The following is a 16643-nucleotide window of genomic DNA, read 5'->3' as shown; positions in this document are numbered from 1 at the left end:
CGCCAGGGGTGCTCTAACATTTGAGCCCATTGCCTGTCCTCTAGTTCCCGCCCCAAGATCAAGTCCCACTTCTGCCTAAGGTGTAATAATGGAATATATGAATGTTCCCTCAAGCCTCGATAGAGCCAGCGCACCAAGTGTCGGCTGTACCCCATACCGTGTAGCGATTTCAGCAATTGAAAAGTTGGGTTTTCTCTCTGAACCATGTACCAATAATTGCAGCATGAGTGAGAAACAAGGTTTCAGGCACCAAATAAGTACGTGCAAACTCTTCGTGGGGCATCAAGTGGCCCTCTAAGAAGAGATACCCGACTGTCCCCACCCCCTCTCGCATCCACCCCTGAATTCGATTCATCGAGATTATCCCACGCCTAGTAGGCAGTCCACAGAGCGGGATGTTCGGGGCATATTGAAATGGCAATTTTGCCTGTCGTTTAGCCTGTTTCCAAAAATGCAATGCAACTTGCAGCAAATAAGGAGGATCACGCAGCTTTTGTGCACCCGGACATAACTGCGATTGAAGGATTCCACGTTTCAAAAAGTCCAGGGAGTACCCAATTTCAAATAAATTCTTACCCACTAACCAATATGCCATCCACTGTAATTGTCCCACTATACAATATGTTTTAAAATCAGGCGCCCCCATGCCCAGCTCAGCACTAGGGAGTTGCAACTTAGTCAGCACCAATGTCCGTCTGCCCATCCCCCAAATCAAGGATGATAACAGTGTGTCAAGTGTTTTAAAAATCCCGCCGGGAGGACAACCGGTAAGTTCACAAAATAATAAAGGAGACGGGGCAACATAACCATTTTCGACACCGCCAAGCGGGCCGCTGCGTCAATGGCAACGTATTCCAAAAGGAGATCTGGGAGCGCAACAAATTAATGGTGCGCACTACATTACCATCTATGGTATCGGCATTGGATCTACAGACATTAATTTCCAAATATTTAAAAGTGACAGGTTCAACTCTAAATTGCATATGACAAAATTTTAAAAAGGGAGAAGCATAAGTATTATAGAAGGAGAAGGCGACTGATTTAGAGGCGTTAAGACACAGGCCAGAAATTTCCCCAAAACTAGAAAAGGCAGCAGCTATCGTGTGTTTATTTGCATCTAAATCTCGGAAATACAACAGCATATAATCTGCTTACAGTGATACAGAGTGTATCACCCCACACAAGGGGATGCCATAAGGGACCATGACCTGACGCAGATATTGCGCAAGAGGTTCGAGGGCTAACACAAAGAGTATGGGGGATAAGGGGCAACCCTGGCGCGTACCCCGGGAGATTGTATTTGAGGGGGAGATGGTCATACCCGTCTTAGCGTGCGCTGTAGGGCTAGTATACAATAATTTAATCCACGTACAATATGACTGAGGTAAGCCAAATTTAGCCAATACTGCTAGCATATACTGCCAGCTTGGGTATCAAAGGCTTGACGCACGTCTAAAGACAAGCAACCAGCAAGAGGTGAAGTTTCTGATGCTGCGTGCATTAGGGCATGGAGTTGGCGGATATTCAGAGAGGTGCTGCGTTGGGGTATGAATCCACATTGATCCGTATGGATCAATCGAGGAAGGAGTGGAAGGAGCCGTGATGCTAAAATCTTACTGAGTATCTTGTATTCTGTGTTAAGAATAGAAAGCGGTCTATAAGATAGGAGATCAGTCGGTTCCTTATCAGGTTTTAATAAGGACGTGACTATCGCCTCCCTAGCGGTGGGGGGCAGGACACTGTCTTCCAAGGAGGAAGTGTAAAGTTGCAACAACCTAGGTATCAGCATATCAGCAAAAGTTTAATAAAACTCCACAGGGTTGTGGTAAATAAAATCTTCTTTACCGGACTGAATTTCATACAGAATCTTAAAATAAAGTAAAATAGCTCAAAATAACAAGAGGCAGAATCCGTGGTATAAGAGGTTTTCTAAATGGGCTTTATTCCACTCAAAATGGCCGACTCGAGTCGCGGCCTTCAGGTTCCGTCACCACGAGGGTTCAGGAAGTGAAGTACAATACTTTATTGACAGACATGCATTTTTATAATAAGTACATTACAATGAAACGAATGTAGAAGGCGTAACATTTGATAAGAAAAGTGACATAACGGGTACGTAATCGAAACTAGGCGTAATAAGGAATAAAAGAAACATGATTGGTTAGGATTATCAGACATAGGTGGATCTATAAGATAATACTTGGCATAGATGCGCGCGCAGCAGCATGACGTGTGAGTGACGTTCAACTAGGGGGTGAAGGGACTTGACATTTAGCTCTACATGTGGAGACGAGAAGTCTGGGGGGTCAAGTCAACCTAATCCCAAATCATATCTAACATCCTATGTTTAAAGAACTATGTTATCCACAAGGAAGGACTCTCGGACAGAATCTAGTCTATACTGACTGTGTGCGTGCACAAACGCCTAAGTGTCTATATGAGATGCGAGAGGCAGAAAATTCTCCATGGCAGCAGGGCTATGAATCACTTGCAGGAGGACGGAAAGGCTGAGTCCTTTGCTTGGTAGCTGGAAGAATGTTTACTTAAACTACTAGACAGGAATGCATCGGCTGAGGAGCAAAATAGATAATTCGAAGGTGAAATACAGCTTCTTGGCAGGCAGGCGAAAACTGGCCGAGGCAGGCACCGTTAGCTGCACAGGGAGTAGGACAAAGTTCATGGATACAGATGCGAGCTCAAGCTGAAGCTGTCAGATACAGAGAGCAATGAAAGGCTTTGAAGACAGAATCGGGCCTACTTGCCTGAACTGTAAGAATGGAGTAACTTAGCCATATAAAGTCGGTGGCCTTTCATACTTAGGAATCGAATATCCAGCCCATTGATGGCGGATCTGACAGAGGACATGTTGACAGTGGATGCACATGTGTTTGCGTCATCAAAACTGGAACTGGAGGGAGCATACATGTACTTGTGGCATGCACATAGAACCGTTGGGGTCCAAGATAGGGGACATAACTGATCAGGAAAATCCACATTTCCACATTCCCTCCTTGTCCCCTACTTGCCCTTCAAGAGATATCAATTTTCATCATTCCATCGATTTGTTCATGGAGCATCATTTCTTCTTCCTTCTTCTTCCGGCATTTTGAACGAGAACTGTGATATGGAATGCATGATGTGGCACACAGACCACAAATCGCTGGTCCACATTGCAGGCATAAACAACAACTGAAGAGCATAAGAAGGCCAATACCTAGGAAGGATAGAACCCTCCATCCCCAGGCTGATACCGTATTCCAAAACCAACTGGACCAAGTCCAAATGCCTGGATTCTCGTGTATCTGGCTCACAATCTTATGAAGGCGTGTTATAGCTTTATATACAGATGGCGAATTTTCTGGTATAAATATGCAGCAGCTGGATCCGATGACCCTGCAAGCTCCGCCCCTATCGGCCAGGATGACGTCAAGGACAAGACGATTCTGGAGAACAACAATTCTCATCACTGATTGTTCTTCTGTCAGATTGCCTAGGGCGGCTATAGTCTCGTTTACTACAGCTTCAAGAGTCTTGGTTAGTCTGCGTATCAGTTTACTATTTGATATTGTACCTATATAGGGAAAGATACCTTTATTGAAATCTACATACTTGTCCCATGCCGTCTCAGTATAATCGACAACTGGGAGATCTCTTCGCTCTCTATTGTGTACTAAATGAATATTTCGATAATAATCAGGGGGAGCTAGAAAAACAGGTGGCAAAAGGAATGCTATGTAACAGGTACCATCCCAATCTAGAGGCAGACGCATATATGCAGTCTGACCACATATAAAGTAAGAATGGCGAGAAGCTCTAAATGAAGATTTACCTTGATCACTATATTCTACTGTAGTAACGCATTGGCTATGGCCCATGTGTATGGAACCAACTTTTCTTACACATAATTCACCCTTAACTGGAAATACTGACATAGTGGGCAGAATTAGTTCAACTTCGGTTTTGACATTCAAAATCATAAGATTAGGCGTAAAATTACCTAATTTATACACTTCATTTTCTAAATCAGTTCCTGTTCTACTGGGGTGACCCTCCTTATTAGGGTGACAGACTTTGAATAAAACTAGATTCAGATTTCCCCATATCCAATGTTGTTGATAAACTGCTGTGTCTGGGTCTATGGAATTTAATAAACTAAACCATGCTCCACAGGAGCCATTGTGTGTGAACGGATGTGGAAAGAAAGGCAGAACTCCTTTGTTATTCTGATAGGGAGGGAGTCGGCCACACACCCAACAATTGGTGGCATTACTAGTCTGATGGGAATGATGTAACATACTAATGAAGGTGTTGTTGCGCAGCGCAAGTCTATAGGACAACTCATGTAGGGGTAATTCACTAAAAGAATGTTCATCAGTTATATTGAAAGCACGTTTAGAAACAGGATAATACATATGCAACAATATGCTTGCAGTAACTATTAAAAAACTCAAGGAAAACAAAATTAATAAAGTCACAATACAGTGGCTACGCAGTAATTTACAATAAGCATGTCGTTTGATTATGATTCTGGACTCTACGTCATTCAGACCTAAGGGATACATGTCGGGACAGATTCAACCGCTTCACCTTGGAGAGGACTTAAACAATCAAATCGTCCGACAGTTTGGATCTGGACCTGAGTTTCTGTTTATAGAGTTCGGTGCTACTGGCTTCAGCCAAAGGTAGCTTTGAGTCAATGGGGGAAGACACACGAGGAGTACTGTTTGTGTCAGGAGGAAGTCCATGAAATTTCTTTATATGGCTGGAATGCACCCAGCCTTTTCTCCCTTCGAGCTTCACAGCTGTTCTGGTTGTCAGCAGGACCAACTCAGGAAGCCTCCACCTTGGCTCCAGTTGGGTTTTCCGATCAAAATTCCTGACGAGAACATAATCGCCGGGAATTACATCATGAGGTTTCACCTCGGTGTTGTCGGGAAAAGCTGCGATTACCTGTGAACGACAAGATTGTAGTGCAGACATCAAGGAAGCCAGGTAATCTGTCAGCATATTACAGTCAACATCAGTTATTTTACGGGGTATAGGCGTCCCCCACATATTCGGTGGTCTACCAAAGATCACCTCATAAGGTGATAGCCCTGTTCGAGAGTGTGCTACCATCCTCATGTAAAATAGCGCAACTGGTAAAGCTACTATCCAGTCCACACCTTTTTCCTGACATATTTTAGACAGTCTGATTTTTAAAAGTTGATTATGTCGTTCCACGAGACCTGCTGCCTCGGGGTGTCGGACACAGTGGAATTTCCACTGATATCCCAACAAAAGCGAGACATGTTTCATTAATTCGGATGAGAAAGGCTGGCCGTTATCTGAATATACAACACGTGGTAAACCGTACCGTGGGAAGAATTCTCGAACTAGCTGCTTGGCAGTAGTCGGGGCAGTGTAATCTGATACGGGATACGCCTCTGTCCAACGGGAGAGAGCGCAGACAACTACGAGAACATATTTGAATCCTCGACAACGTTCCATCTGAATATAATCCATCTGGAGGACTTCAAAAGGATGGTCAGGAGGCTGAAATCCACCCTGCTCTACGGGAACACTCTTTCCTGGATTAAACTGACAACATATCATACAGGTACGAACTTTTTGTTTAGCTGCTGCTCGTAAATGTTTGTTGAACCAAATGTGCTGAATGCTGTCTAGCATAGCCTTCTCTCCTAAATGTGCTGGACTGTGAACTGTAGCTATAATGGCTTGAACCATGGAATCAGGGAGAAACCATACAGATTTCTCCTTCGTCATCCATCCATGATCTGTCTGGATCCCTCCTAGTTCAGTCCACTTCTTTATTTCTTCTGCTGTGGCATGTGTCTGTATGTCAATTACGTCAAGTGCGGGATCCTTAATTGTCATACACTGTGTTGGTGTCTGGACTATTGGCTTTGTCATGTCTAATGTGCGATTCTGAGCAGTCTGTTTAGCTGTTCTGTCAGCTAAATCATTGCCTTGAGAAATGGTATCAGTAACCTTCGTGTGTGCTTTACATTTCATAATCGATATAGCAGTGGGTAGATGTATTGCGTCTAACAAAGCATGAATGAGGAGTCCGTGCTGAATGTGGGCACCATGGGAGGTTAAATAACCTCTCTCTCGCCATAGCACGCCGAAGTCGTGTACAACTCCGAATGCATAACGTGAGTCAGTGTATACATTAACTTTCTTATTTGTGGCTTGAATACAGGCTTGTGTTAGAGCAATAAGTTCTGCTGCTTGGGCTGACAAAGTATCTATACAATTTGTCTCAATAACTTCAGTGTCTGTTGTGACTGCATACGCGGCCACTAAGTCTCCTGTACTTGCTCTCATGCATGATCCGTCTACATACAACGTCAGGTCTGGATCTAACAATGGAACATCTGTCAAGTCTTGTCTAGGTTTCGTCTTTATTTCAATGATTTCAACACAATCATGAGCTAGTGGGTCTGTTCCAATTACAGGTAATAGTGTAGCAGGATTCAATGTATTACACCGTCGGATCTCTATGTGTGGTTGAAACAATGTCAGTTCATAACCGGTAAGTCTTGCTATGGTCAAGTGTTGTGTTTGTGTTCGGTTCACAAGAACCTCTACTGCATGTGGTACTTGTACTGTCAATGGGTGTCCTAATACTATGGCATCGCTTTGTCTGATTGCTAAAGCTGTCGCTGCCACTGATTTCAGGCATGCAGGCAAAGCCTGAGCTACGGGATCTAATGTACTGGAAAAATAAGCACATGGCTTGCGTGATCCTGCTTGATCCTGAGTGAGTACTGACAAGGCAGTACCTTCGCGTTCTGTAACAAAGAGTGTAAAATGTTTGCTATAACATGGTGTTGCTAAAACAGGTGCTTGACATAAAGCTTCCTTTAGGCTTTCAAAAGCTTGTGTATGTTCCTGAGTCCAAGGGAGAACAGTCGATGTGGCTGCCTCCTGTGTGGTTAACTGAATGAGTGGTTTTGCTAGAAATGCGTACTGAGGGATCCACTGCCTACAATATGAAGTGAGGCCTATGAAAGCCCGCACCTCCTTTTGTGTCTGGGGTATTGACATGTTAGCAATTAACTGGATGCGATCTGGTGTAAGCTGCCTTCCCTCCTTGGACAGCGAGTGACCAAGATAAATAACTCGCTGGACACAGAATTGCAGCTTAGAAGGAGACACCTTGTGCCCCTTGTCGGCTAGGAAATGTAAAACTGTCAGAGAAGCTTTTTCACATTCTGGCTCGCTTCTCGCTGTGATCAGCAGATCATCGACATATTGAAGCAGTGCAGTATTGACTGGCATGTGGATACTGTCAAGTTCTCGTTTCAGTGCTTGGCTGTAGATGCTGGGGCTTTCTGTGAATCCTTGGGGAGCGCGTGAGAATTTAAAGCTGCGCCCATTTAAACTGAATCCGAACAAGTATTGGCTTTCCGGATCTATTGGGACGCTGAAAAAGGCATTCTTGAGATCGATTACAGTAAAGAATGTCGCTTCGGAATCAATTGCTGTCAACAATGATGATATATCAGGGACCACAGGGAATTGTGGTACAATGCACTTGTTTAGTTCACGCAAATCAATAACCAATCGGTACACTGGTGGGGCAGTAGGATCAGTTCGTTTAAGAATCGGAATTATCGGTGAATTACATACATTGGAGTCTGTTTCTACAACTACTCCCTGGGCAATCAGCTCATCAATGATTTTCAGCAAAGCCACTACAGCATCATGCGGTAACTTGTATTGTCGCATTCGTGGTAGTACCACTCCTGCTTTCAGTGTGACTCGATAGGGTGTAATGTTCATGCAGCCAACATCCGTAGGGCCTTGTGCCCATAGATGTACTGGTAAAGTCTGTAGTCGGGGATCCATGTCTCTAGACACATAGTGACCTTTAAAATCACGTAAAAACAACCTTACTCCTTCCGGAGAACAACATATTATGGCTCCTAGTGCTTTCAGAGTTTTAATTCCTAACAGATTTTCTGGGCATGATTTAGTAAGCAATAAATCTGTAGTTCGTGTCAAAGGTCCTATCGTAAGTGGTAGAGGCTGTGATACTTCATTAACAATAGGTTTTCCTGAAAAACCAAGGGAAACATTTTGAGAGCCTGAGAGGGGTGCCCCTGGAACTTCACTACGTTTTATGGTTGTTCGACTTGCCCCTGTATCGAGTAAGAATTTTCTATCTTGACCTAATAATTCACTATGTACATAAGGTCCTTCTTGATCTACAGGAATCTCGATAAGCGGTAAGTCGACTTCCCTCTCTAGGCTGGTTCATGCGTAACGCTGATACTCAGGGTATTCATACTGTGCAGTCTGATACATTTGTCGTGTTGTGGTTTGTGTGGCAGTAGCAGGCAACGGTGGTGCAGCTGGCACAAACTGTATGGGTTGCTGTGAGGCTGGCATGGACTGTTGTTGAACTGGCATGGACTGTCCATGCTGCATAGCTCCTTGTTCATTCTGATCTTGTCTAACTAATCGTGGTCTCTCCTTTGCAATACCTGTAGCTATATTACGTTTCAGGACTGGACAATCGTGTACATAATGGCCCAGTTGTTTACAGTAATTGCAGGTTCCCTTTACAGGAACTGCAGAATCACCAGAATGTGTCACACCCTTTTTGTGACCATCTGCTGGTACTGTCTGAGAAACTAGCATTTTCATTTTTGTATCCTTCATGCGTCTATGCTCGTGTTCTTGTTCATCCCTAATTCTATTGTGATGATACTGTAACATTTGTAGCATTTGCGACGGAGTGTTACTTTGCCAGGTACTCTCGAATTTCAATATTCTATTCTTTACTGGAGGCAATGCATTTTCCACTAATTTTGTCACAAATAAATGTGGATATGAGTCACTACTTGCTTTTATACCACTATTTATACCAAAACATTTTTCAAATCGAGCATAATAATCGCTTGTGTCTTCATCTTGTTTTTGTTTGCAGGCTGTGATTGCACCCCAATCTTCCTTTTTTGTAGTTAATAAACGTGGCAGTACCTGTACTAGTAAACCTGGTAACAGTTTAACTTTATCCCCGAGCCCTGAACCTGCAGTTCGGCCCCTTTCTTCCTCTGCTAATGCTGTCCAGTCTATCTTTTGGTCACCCACTTCCCACTCTTTTTCTTTCAGTTTTTCATAAATGCCAGCAGGCAAAAGCACCTTTAATATCGTCATAATATCAGGAAAGGTATACTCTCCCATCAGTAACATGTCTTTAATTTCTCGGTGGAAACCCGCTGGGTCTTTGTCATGACTAGGTACTACTTTTTTCATTTCTAATAATTCCATTTTCGATATGGGTGTGTAAACAAATACACGGTGAAACTCATTGTCTTCGCCTTTTATTGGGTGCACTTCTCGTAGGGGATTTTGTCTATCCATATAGTACGGCGCTCTTTCTCTGCGGGGCGGCGAGAGAGAATCCGGACTTACAAAAAGGACGTACTGCTTACGTGACACTAATATCTCTTTAATTAGCTTGTTACTAGAACCTCTCCATCTGTTCGTGAGTAGTTCCGTTAATATATCAGGCAAAGGACCAGGGTCAGCATGTTGGCTCTTATATAATATGAGGAGTTGCTGAATCATATAGATTCCAGCTAAACGTTGTTCATCTATACTGAGATTAAAAAACGTGTGTGCTACGGTCTCATCACCGTATTTTTCAGGACTGTCAATCCAGTGAACGGCTGATCTGGCTAATTCTTGCTCATCCATGGAATCGAGGAGGTGGTAACCCCTTCGTTCTCGTAGTATTTTATCTGCGGCTTGAAACGAATGTTCAGGAGACTTCAGATTTATTATAGGCGTCGGATACGTTCTGCTATTATTTGGGCATACTGAGTGTATGGGATCAGAAAAACATCTAGCATTATCACAGGATCCTCCTCTGCCTACATAGGCTATGGTCTCTGACTGTCTTGCGGAATTCCCTGATTCGGATACTTCATCTTGCTTAATAGATTTTCTTGAACTTTATTTGAACTTTCTTTACTCCTCTCTTCTTGTCTACGTGCTTTTTCTGTTCGTCTATGAGATTCTTTACGCCATAACTCAACAGCGTCTTTCTGTGATTGTCTGACCTTTCTTTTCCATAACTCTTCCTCCACTTTCAGGATGCATTCTGCATCCCAGGTTCCCGCTACGGGCCACCTTCGACTTTCCGGCAATTCCTTGGTATAATCTACCCATAGATCAAGAAACAATATGGCATCTAAGCCATGCTTATGGTACATAAAATGCCCTGGAGTGTCCCTAGGAGGGATAGGAACTGCTTCTTCAAGCACCCCTTTTCTGGTAGTAATCTGCCTTAACTTCGAGAAGAGCGGCATATTGACAACTGATCTGATACTTACTCTTGAACTTACTTAATACGGAAAAAACCCCAATAATGAACAGTGTACAATGAACAATCATTCATACCACAATATGCAAGACATTTCTGAAAACATTAAACATTAAACATTTAACAATGACCGACAATGATGACAGTCTGCCTAACTAATCACCACGCTGAATTCTTGACAATAACTGCATACTTCGGAATACTTGATATACTGCTAAACAGTACATATACACTGCTAAACAGTGCAGACCGGATTTGTGTACCCAAATCCGTCTTGACCGGCACAACCTATGTGCGCGTCAACACGCCTCCCCGGCGATGGTACTCACCGAGTAGCTCCTTGAAACGGAAGGCCTCAGAGAATGGACAGGACTCGATGACTGCGGACAGCGGACCCTCTGGACATCGGGATTTCGAAATATCTGGTGGGCCTCTGTATACCTCGGATCTTGCTCTCTCAGCTAGGCTCTGGTTGGGATACTTCGCACTTCTCACCGCCTCGTCTGGGTTGATCGCAGCCTCAGTCGCCCCCGCTTGACCGGAGGGAGCTTACAGGAAATCCTGTTGGTACGCGTTTATGGTCCGTCCAGCTGTGGCAGGAGACCGGGCCTGCAACGCACCGCCGGCGCGTGAGATGAGAAAGTGTCCCTGTTCGGGCGCCATTATGTGGTAAATAAAATCTTCTTTACCGGACTGAATTTCATACAGAATCTTAAAATAAAGTAAAATAGCTCAAAATAACAAGAGGCAGAATCCGTGGTATAAGAGGTTTTCTAAATGGGCTTTATTCCACTCAAAATGGCCGACTCGAGTCGCGGCCTTCAGGTTCCGTCACCACGAGGGTTCAGGAAGTGAAGTACAATACTTTATTGACAGACATGCATTTTTATAATAAGTACATTACAATGAAACGAATGTAGAAGGCGTAACATTTGATAAGAAAAGTGACATAACGGGTACGTAATCGAAACTAGGCGTAATAAGGAATAAAAGAAACATGATTGGTTAGGATTATCAGACATAGGTGGATCTATAAGATAATACTTGGCATAGATGCGCGCGCAGCAGCATGACGTGTGAGTGACGTTCAACTAGGGGGTGAAGGGACTTGACATTTAGCTCTACATGTGGAGACGAGAAGTCTGGGGGGTCAAGTCAACCTAATCCCAAATCATATCTAACATCCTATGTTTAAAGAACTATGTTATCCACAAGGAAGGACTCTCGGACAGAATCTAGTCTATACTGACTGTGTGCGTGCACAAACGCCTAAGTGTCTATATGAGATGCGAGAGGCAGAAAATTCTCCATGGCAGCAGGGCTATGAATCACTTGCAGGAGGACGGAAAGGCTGAGTCCTTTGCTTGGTAGCTGGAAGAATGTTTACTTAAACTACTAGACAGGAATGCATCGGCTGAGGAGCAAAATAGATAATTCGAAGGTGAAATACAGCTTCTTGGCAGGCAGGCGAAAACTGGCCGAGGCAGGCACCGTTAGCTGCACAGGGAGTAGGACAAAGTTCATGGATACAGATGCGAGCTCAAGCTGAAGCTGTCAGATACAGAGAGCAATGAAAGGCTTTGAAGACAGAATCGGGCCTACTTGCCTGAACTGTAAGAATGGAGTAACTTAGCCATATAAAGTCGGTGGCCTTTCATACTTAGGAATCGAATATCCAGCCCATTGATGGCGGATCTGACAGAGGACATGTTGACAGTGGATGCACATGTGTTTGCGTCATCAAAACTGGAACTGGAGGGAGCATACATGTACTTGTGGCATGCACATAGAACCGTTGGGGTCCAAGATAGGGGACATAACTGATCAGGAAAATCCACATTTCCACAGGGTGGCCGTCGGAGCCCAGCGTTTTGTTACGGGCCAATGCCTTTATCGCCACCCGGATCTCTACAATAGTAATCGGAGCTGCCAAGTCCTTAGCGATTGAATCAGAAACTGTGGGAAGTCGGACCCTGGTCAAGAAGGAGAGTGTGGGAGCCGAGACATCCAAGCTTGGGGCGCTATATAAACGAGCATAATATTCCTGAAATGCAGCATTGATCTCATCCTGAGAGGTAACTAACGTGGTATGGATTGTATTCCCAGCTAAAATGGGAGTAAGACTCACTGTAGGGTGGATCAGTCTCACCAACAGTGTACCTTCCCTATCCGCCTCAGAGTGTGTGCGCTGCGTATAGGCATTAAAATCTATCATACGTAAGCGTTCCAGCAATTCACCATACTTAATTCTAGCAGACTGTAGGGGCTCTACGCCGTCAGCACTCCTCTGAGCTGCTACTTCCAGAGCCTGCAAGTCCCCCTCTAGGTCAGTTATGTCCCTGATCGTTTCCCTACGTGATCCCGCCAAAGTCCCCATGGCGACCCCACGTACAGTCACTTTGAAGGCCTCCCACTCAATAAATCTGGACGAGGCAGTACCCTCATTCTCCACAAAATATGTTTCAATGGCTGTAGACAATGCGGCCCGATACACCTGGTCTTCCAATTGTATAGGTTGCATTCTACACATTGGAATAGGAGCAGGGGAACGGCCCCAAGTCAACAATAACTCTATGGGATTATGGTCAGATATAGTCTTGCCCAGGTACTCACAGTGAGTAATAGAAGAGGATAAATCTGGGGAGCAAAGAAAGTAATTCAAGCGTGTTTGCAGCTTGTGGGTGTAAGAGTAAAAGGAATATTCCCTCATGTTCACATGCAAAGCCCTCCATACGTCCAATAAATCACAGCCTTGTGCCCAACGTGTTAAGGCCAAGGCCTGCGCCCTCACGTTAAATAAAGGGGGATGGGAACGATCCAGACATACGTCAAACACCGCATTCAAGTCTCCACCCAAGAGCCACGGGAAATGGGACCAGCCAGCAAGTGCTCGGGAGACCCGTGTTAAAAATGCCTCTTGATCTGTATTTGGGGCATAGAGGGACCCCAGCACTACTTGCCTACCATCTAACGATCCCAGTAGGAGGACAAACCGGTCCTAGTCGTCAATTCTGCTCTCACTAAGGGAAAAGGGGATTCCCGCCCGAATCCAGATGGCAGCCCCCTAGAAAAGGCCGAATATGCAGTTGCATAAAATTGACCTCGCCATCTCCTGTGTAGTTTCATAGATTCGGAGGGAATCAGATGTGTCTCTTGAAAGCATATTATATGTGTTTTACAACGATGTAATTGCGCAGTTATTCTATGCCATTTAGCAATAGAACCCATCCCTCGAACGTTCCATGAGACAAAAGTATAAGAATTAACAGCAGGCATCATCAAAAATAATGAGAAATCCCCCCCCGATCCCAACCCCACCCATCCACCCACCCACAACCCACAGACCATGCGGCTTAGTTACAAATAACTCAACAATGTCCCAATACTGGGTCCAACGCCCAAACTTCATTCGACCAAACCGTGAAAACAAAGTTAATATGCTTCACATTCAACAAATGTTAACGCCCACGGGGGAAGGTCGCCAATACTATCAACAGCCACACAATAGCAGCAAACAACACATAAAAATGCCCAGAACGCGGGCCGGGCCAGGGGGACTTACTACACCGCCCCCACCTGTCGTACAGACGGACAAGTTTCATGACATACTACCATTCGGGTAAATGAGCATATGTAAAACAACAGCACTTCGAACAGAACAGAGAGTCAACAAAAGGCTGAGCGCGCCTTACGAGGGAACATGTCATAGAACTAAGAACCAGTAAAGGCCAGAGGATCATTGCTAAATTGTGTGGTCACAGAAGGAAACAGTGCTTCGCTGCCATCGGAATCAGTGTCTGTATTCAAGCCTTCAGACAGACTGGAGCTGATAGCTGGACGAGTGGTGCGGAAGGTCGAGGCAGTATGTAGTGACGTTCGCCTGCCCTCCATCACTTGTTGATGAATCAGGGGACTGGAGGCTGAACTTTGAGTAAGAAGCCCTCTCTTGCGCCTCCGAGGGGGGCGTTGTGTCTTTGGCAGCGAGGAGTCCATACATCTCAGAGACTGGACATCGGGGAACGTCTTGTCCAGCCAGTCCCACGCACTGTCAGGAGTATCAAAAAACAGGGAGCGTTGATTGTAGAGGATTATCAGTTTTGCTGGAAACAATAAGGCAAACGACAGGCCCGCAGCCCGAGCTCGTACCTTCACCTCCATAAAGGAAAATCTTCTGCGCTGAAACGCCAGGGTGTAATCTGGGTATATGGGAATCTTTGTGTTGTCAATCTGCAGTGGACCATTGTCCCTTGCCGCCTGCAGTAGGTGATTCCGGTCCCTGAAATTCAAAATCCTGGCCAAGATGGGACGTGGGTTGGCGCCTGGAATAGGCTGACGTGTAGGGACACGGTGTGCCTGTTTGACTGTGAAATGTGCAGATCATCCGATCGGGGCCACACTAGACTTTAACCAGTTTTCTATGTATTCCGTGGGCGTAGATCCCTCCGTTTCCTCTGGCAGACCCACTATTCGGAGATTATTCCAGCGTGCCTGGCCTTCCGCGTCATCAGCCCGGGCCTGGAGGGAGTCGATATGTTGGCGCATATGGTTTAGTTGTTCATCATGGGCTTGTACTTGAGGTACCATGCTGTCCACCTTCTGCTCAGCTGTTTTAACCTTCTCAACTAGCTTCTTATGATCGTCTTTCAATAAGTTGAGATCCACGGAGATCATGCCCAGTTGCGCTTCCAACACAGAACGAGAATCACGTATCTCCCGCAAGATCATGTCCAGTTTGTCCTCCGAAGCGTTGGTAACTACACGTCCTTCCGTTTGATGAGAAAGGGCGGAGGAATGACCTGAAGGCGGAGAGCGAGAACCCGCTCTCCCCGACCTTGTAGACGCCCTAGGCTTTCCCTTGCCCATGGTCGGCAGCGCGGTGGAACAATGCAGCGAACACTCAGCAACAGCAAATAGATATCAGAGACTCTGCCGCATCCGCAGTCAGGGGGGCAGCCGGAGAGGAGCCACGCCAGATATCAAGCACCCACCACTAACTGGCAGTACAAGTCAGTGGCATGGATGCCGCACAACTCCGAGGTTGTTTGGGCATTTTTCTTGGGGGTGCCACACATCTTTCATCATTAGTTTCTTTAATAATGAAGTCACTTAATCTATCTCCTCCATTCTTAAAGGTTCCAGGTGAACCACCCATTGCGTGGAGGCAAATGGTATGATACGTTCAGGATATATCGAGGGGTTATGGGAACTTCCAAATTCTGAGCTGAAAATGAGAAGTTCATTGTAACATCCCCAGACCAATGTTCTAATTGAGCGGATTAATAGGGTTTTGCTGGAATTTATATGATGGACAAAAGGAATTAAATACAAAATTGAGAACATTATGAGATGCCTGCTATGGTTTTATCGCACTGTGCCACTTTCTGTTACAAAGGTGTCACATTTTTAGCTCTTGTGGAGGAAGAAGCTCCAAAGTATTGCCAGCCCGGATGGCTAAATGGATATGAACTTTCATCCTTAAGATTCTCAGGATCATGGGGTGAAAGAAAGACTTTCGGTGGATGGGGAAGAGTTCCTGCATCCCACTGCTTACCTGTCTTCACAGGCTGGAAAAACAGTCTTACTGATAAAGACTGCATCATGCAACCAAACATTCACACCTGCTCCTCTCAGTGAGACAAAGGCCTGCAGAAAGTCAGTTGTGAACAGAATGCTGTGGCGCGCATAGTCAAACAGTGAAACCTAGGTGACATAATTCAAAACTGGAAAGAGTTAATTGGCAAAGTGGTGTTTATTGAATATTTGGGATGAAACTGACGTAAGTAGTAAGGATCGTCTCTGGGTGCCGTTGGGATTTATGGTGGCCAAACGCAATATAGTCAGGAAGTGAAGGGCATCGTCCACTCCTACTCTGCAAGAATGGGCAGTAGATATGTACTGGTGTATGCAGGCAGAGGGTCGTTTACGAAAGCAGAGGCTGTTCAAATATATGGACTATGATCTGGGCAAAGTGAAAAGAGTACAGGGGGATGTTGTGTACACCCATCGATCAAGGTTATCCCCGTGAAATGTTTTGAATGTATATCTGTTAGGTGGTTACATGGAGCTGTCATGTCAGAGAGGCGGGGATACGCTGAGGGTTTAGAAGCTAAAAGGAGGAGCTTGTTGCTCTGTGTCATAATGATGAACAGCAGAATTGTTGTTGTCGCCGAAATGTCAGGTTTGATCTGCAACATAAAAAAGAATTTCCCCCACAAAAAATGGAAACGGCTCCCAGCTAGGGGGTAGTGGTGTTTGTCGTGGTATGATGCAGGAGCAGCAATGTAGCTTTAATTCGAAGCTC

At 45.0% G+C, this 16643-nt stretch overlaps 1 protein-coding gene across 2 annotated transcripts in view; it reads right to left on the bottom strand.

Moving 5' to 3' along the window:
* The window catches only part of NINJ2 (ninjurin 2), a 487209-nt gene that overhangs the window by 243082 nt on the left and 227484 nt on the right, over nt 1–16643 (bottom strand). The gene's annotated exons all lie outside the window — the stretch shown is intronic.

Source organism: Triturus cristatus, chromosome 4_1, assembly GCF_964204655.1.
Source record: "Triturus cristatus chromosome 4_1, aTriCri1.1, whole genome shotgun sequence".
NCBI classification, from domain to species: Eukaryota; Metazoa; Chordata; class Amphibia; order Caudata; family Salamandridae; genus Triturus; species Triturus cristatus.
The sequence above is the reverse complement of the archived record's forward strand: the minus strand, read 5'-3'. Positions and strand labels throughout refer to the sequence as shown.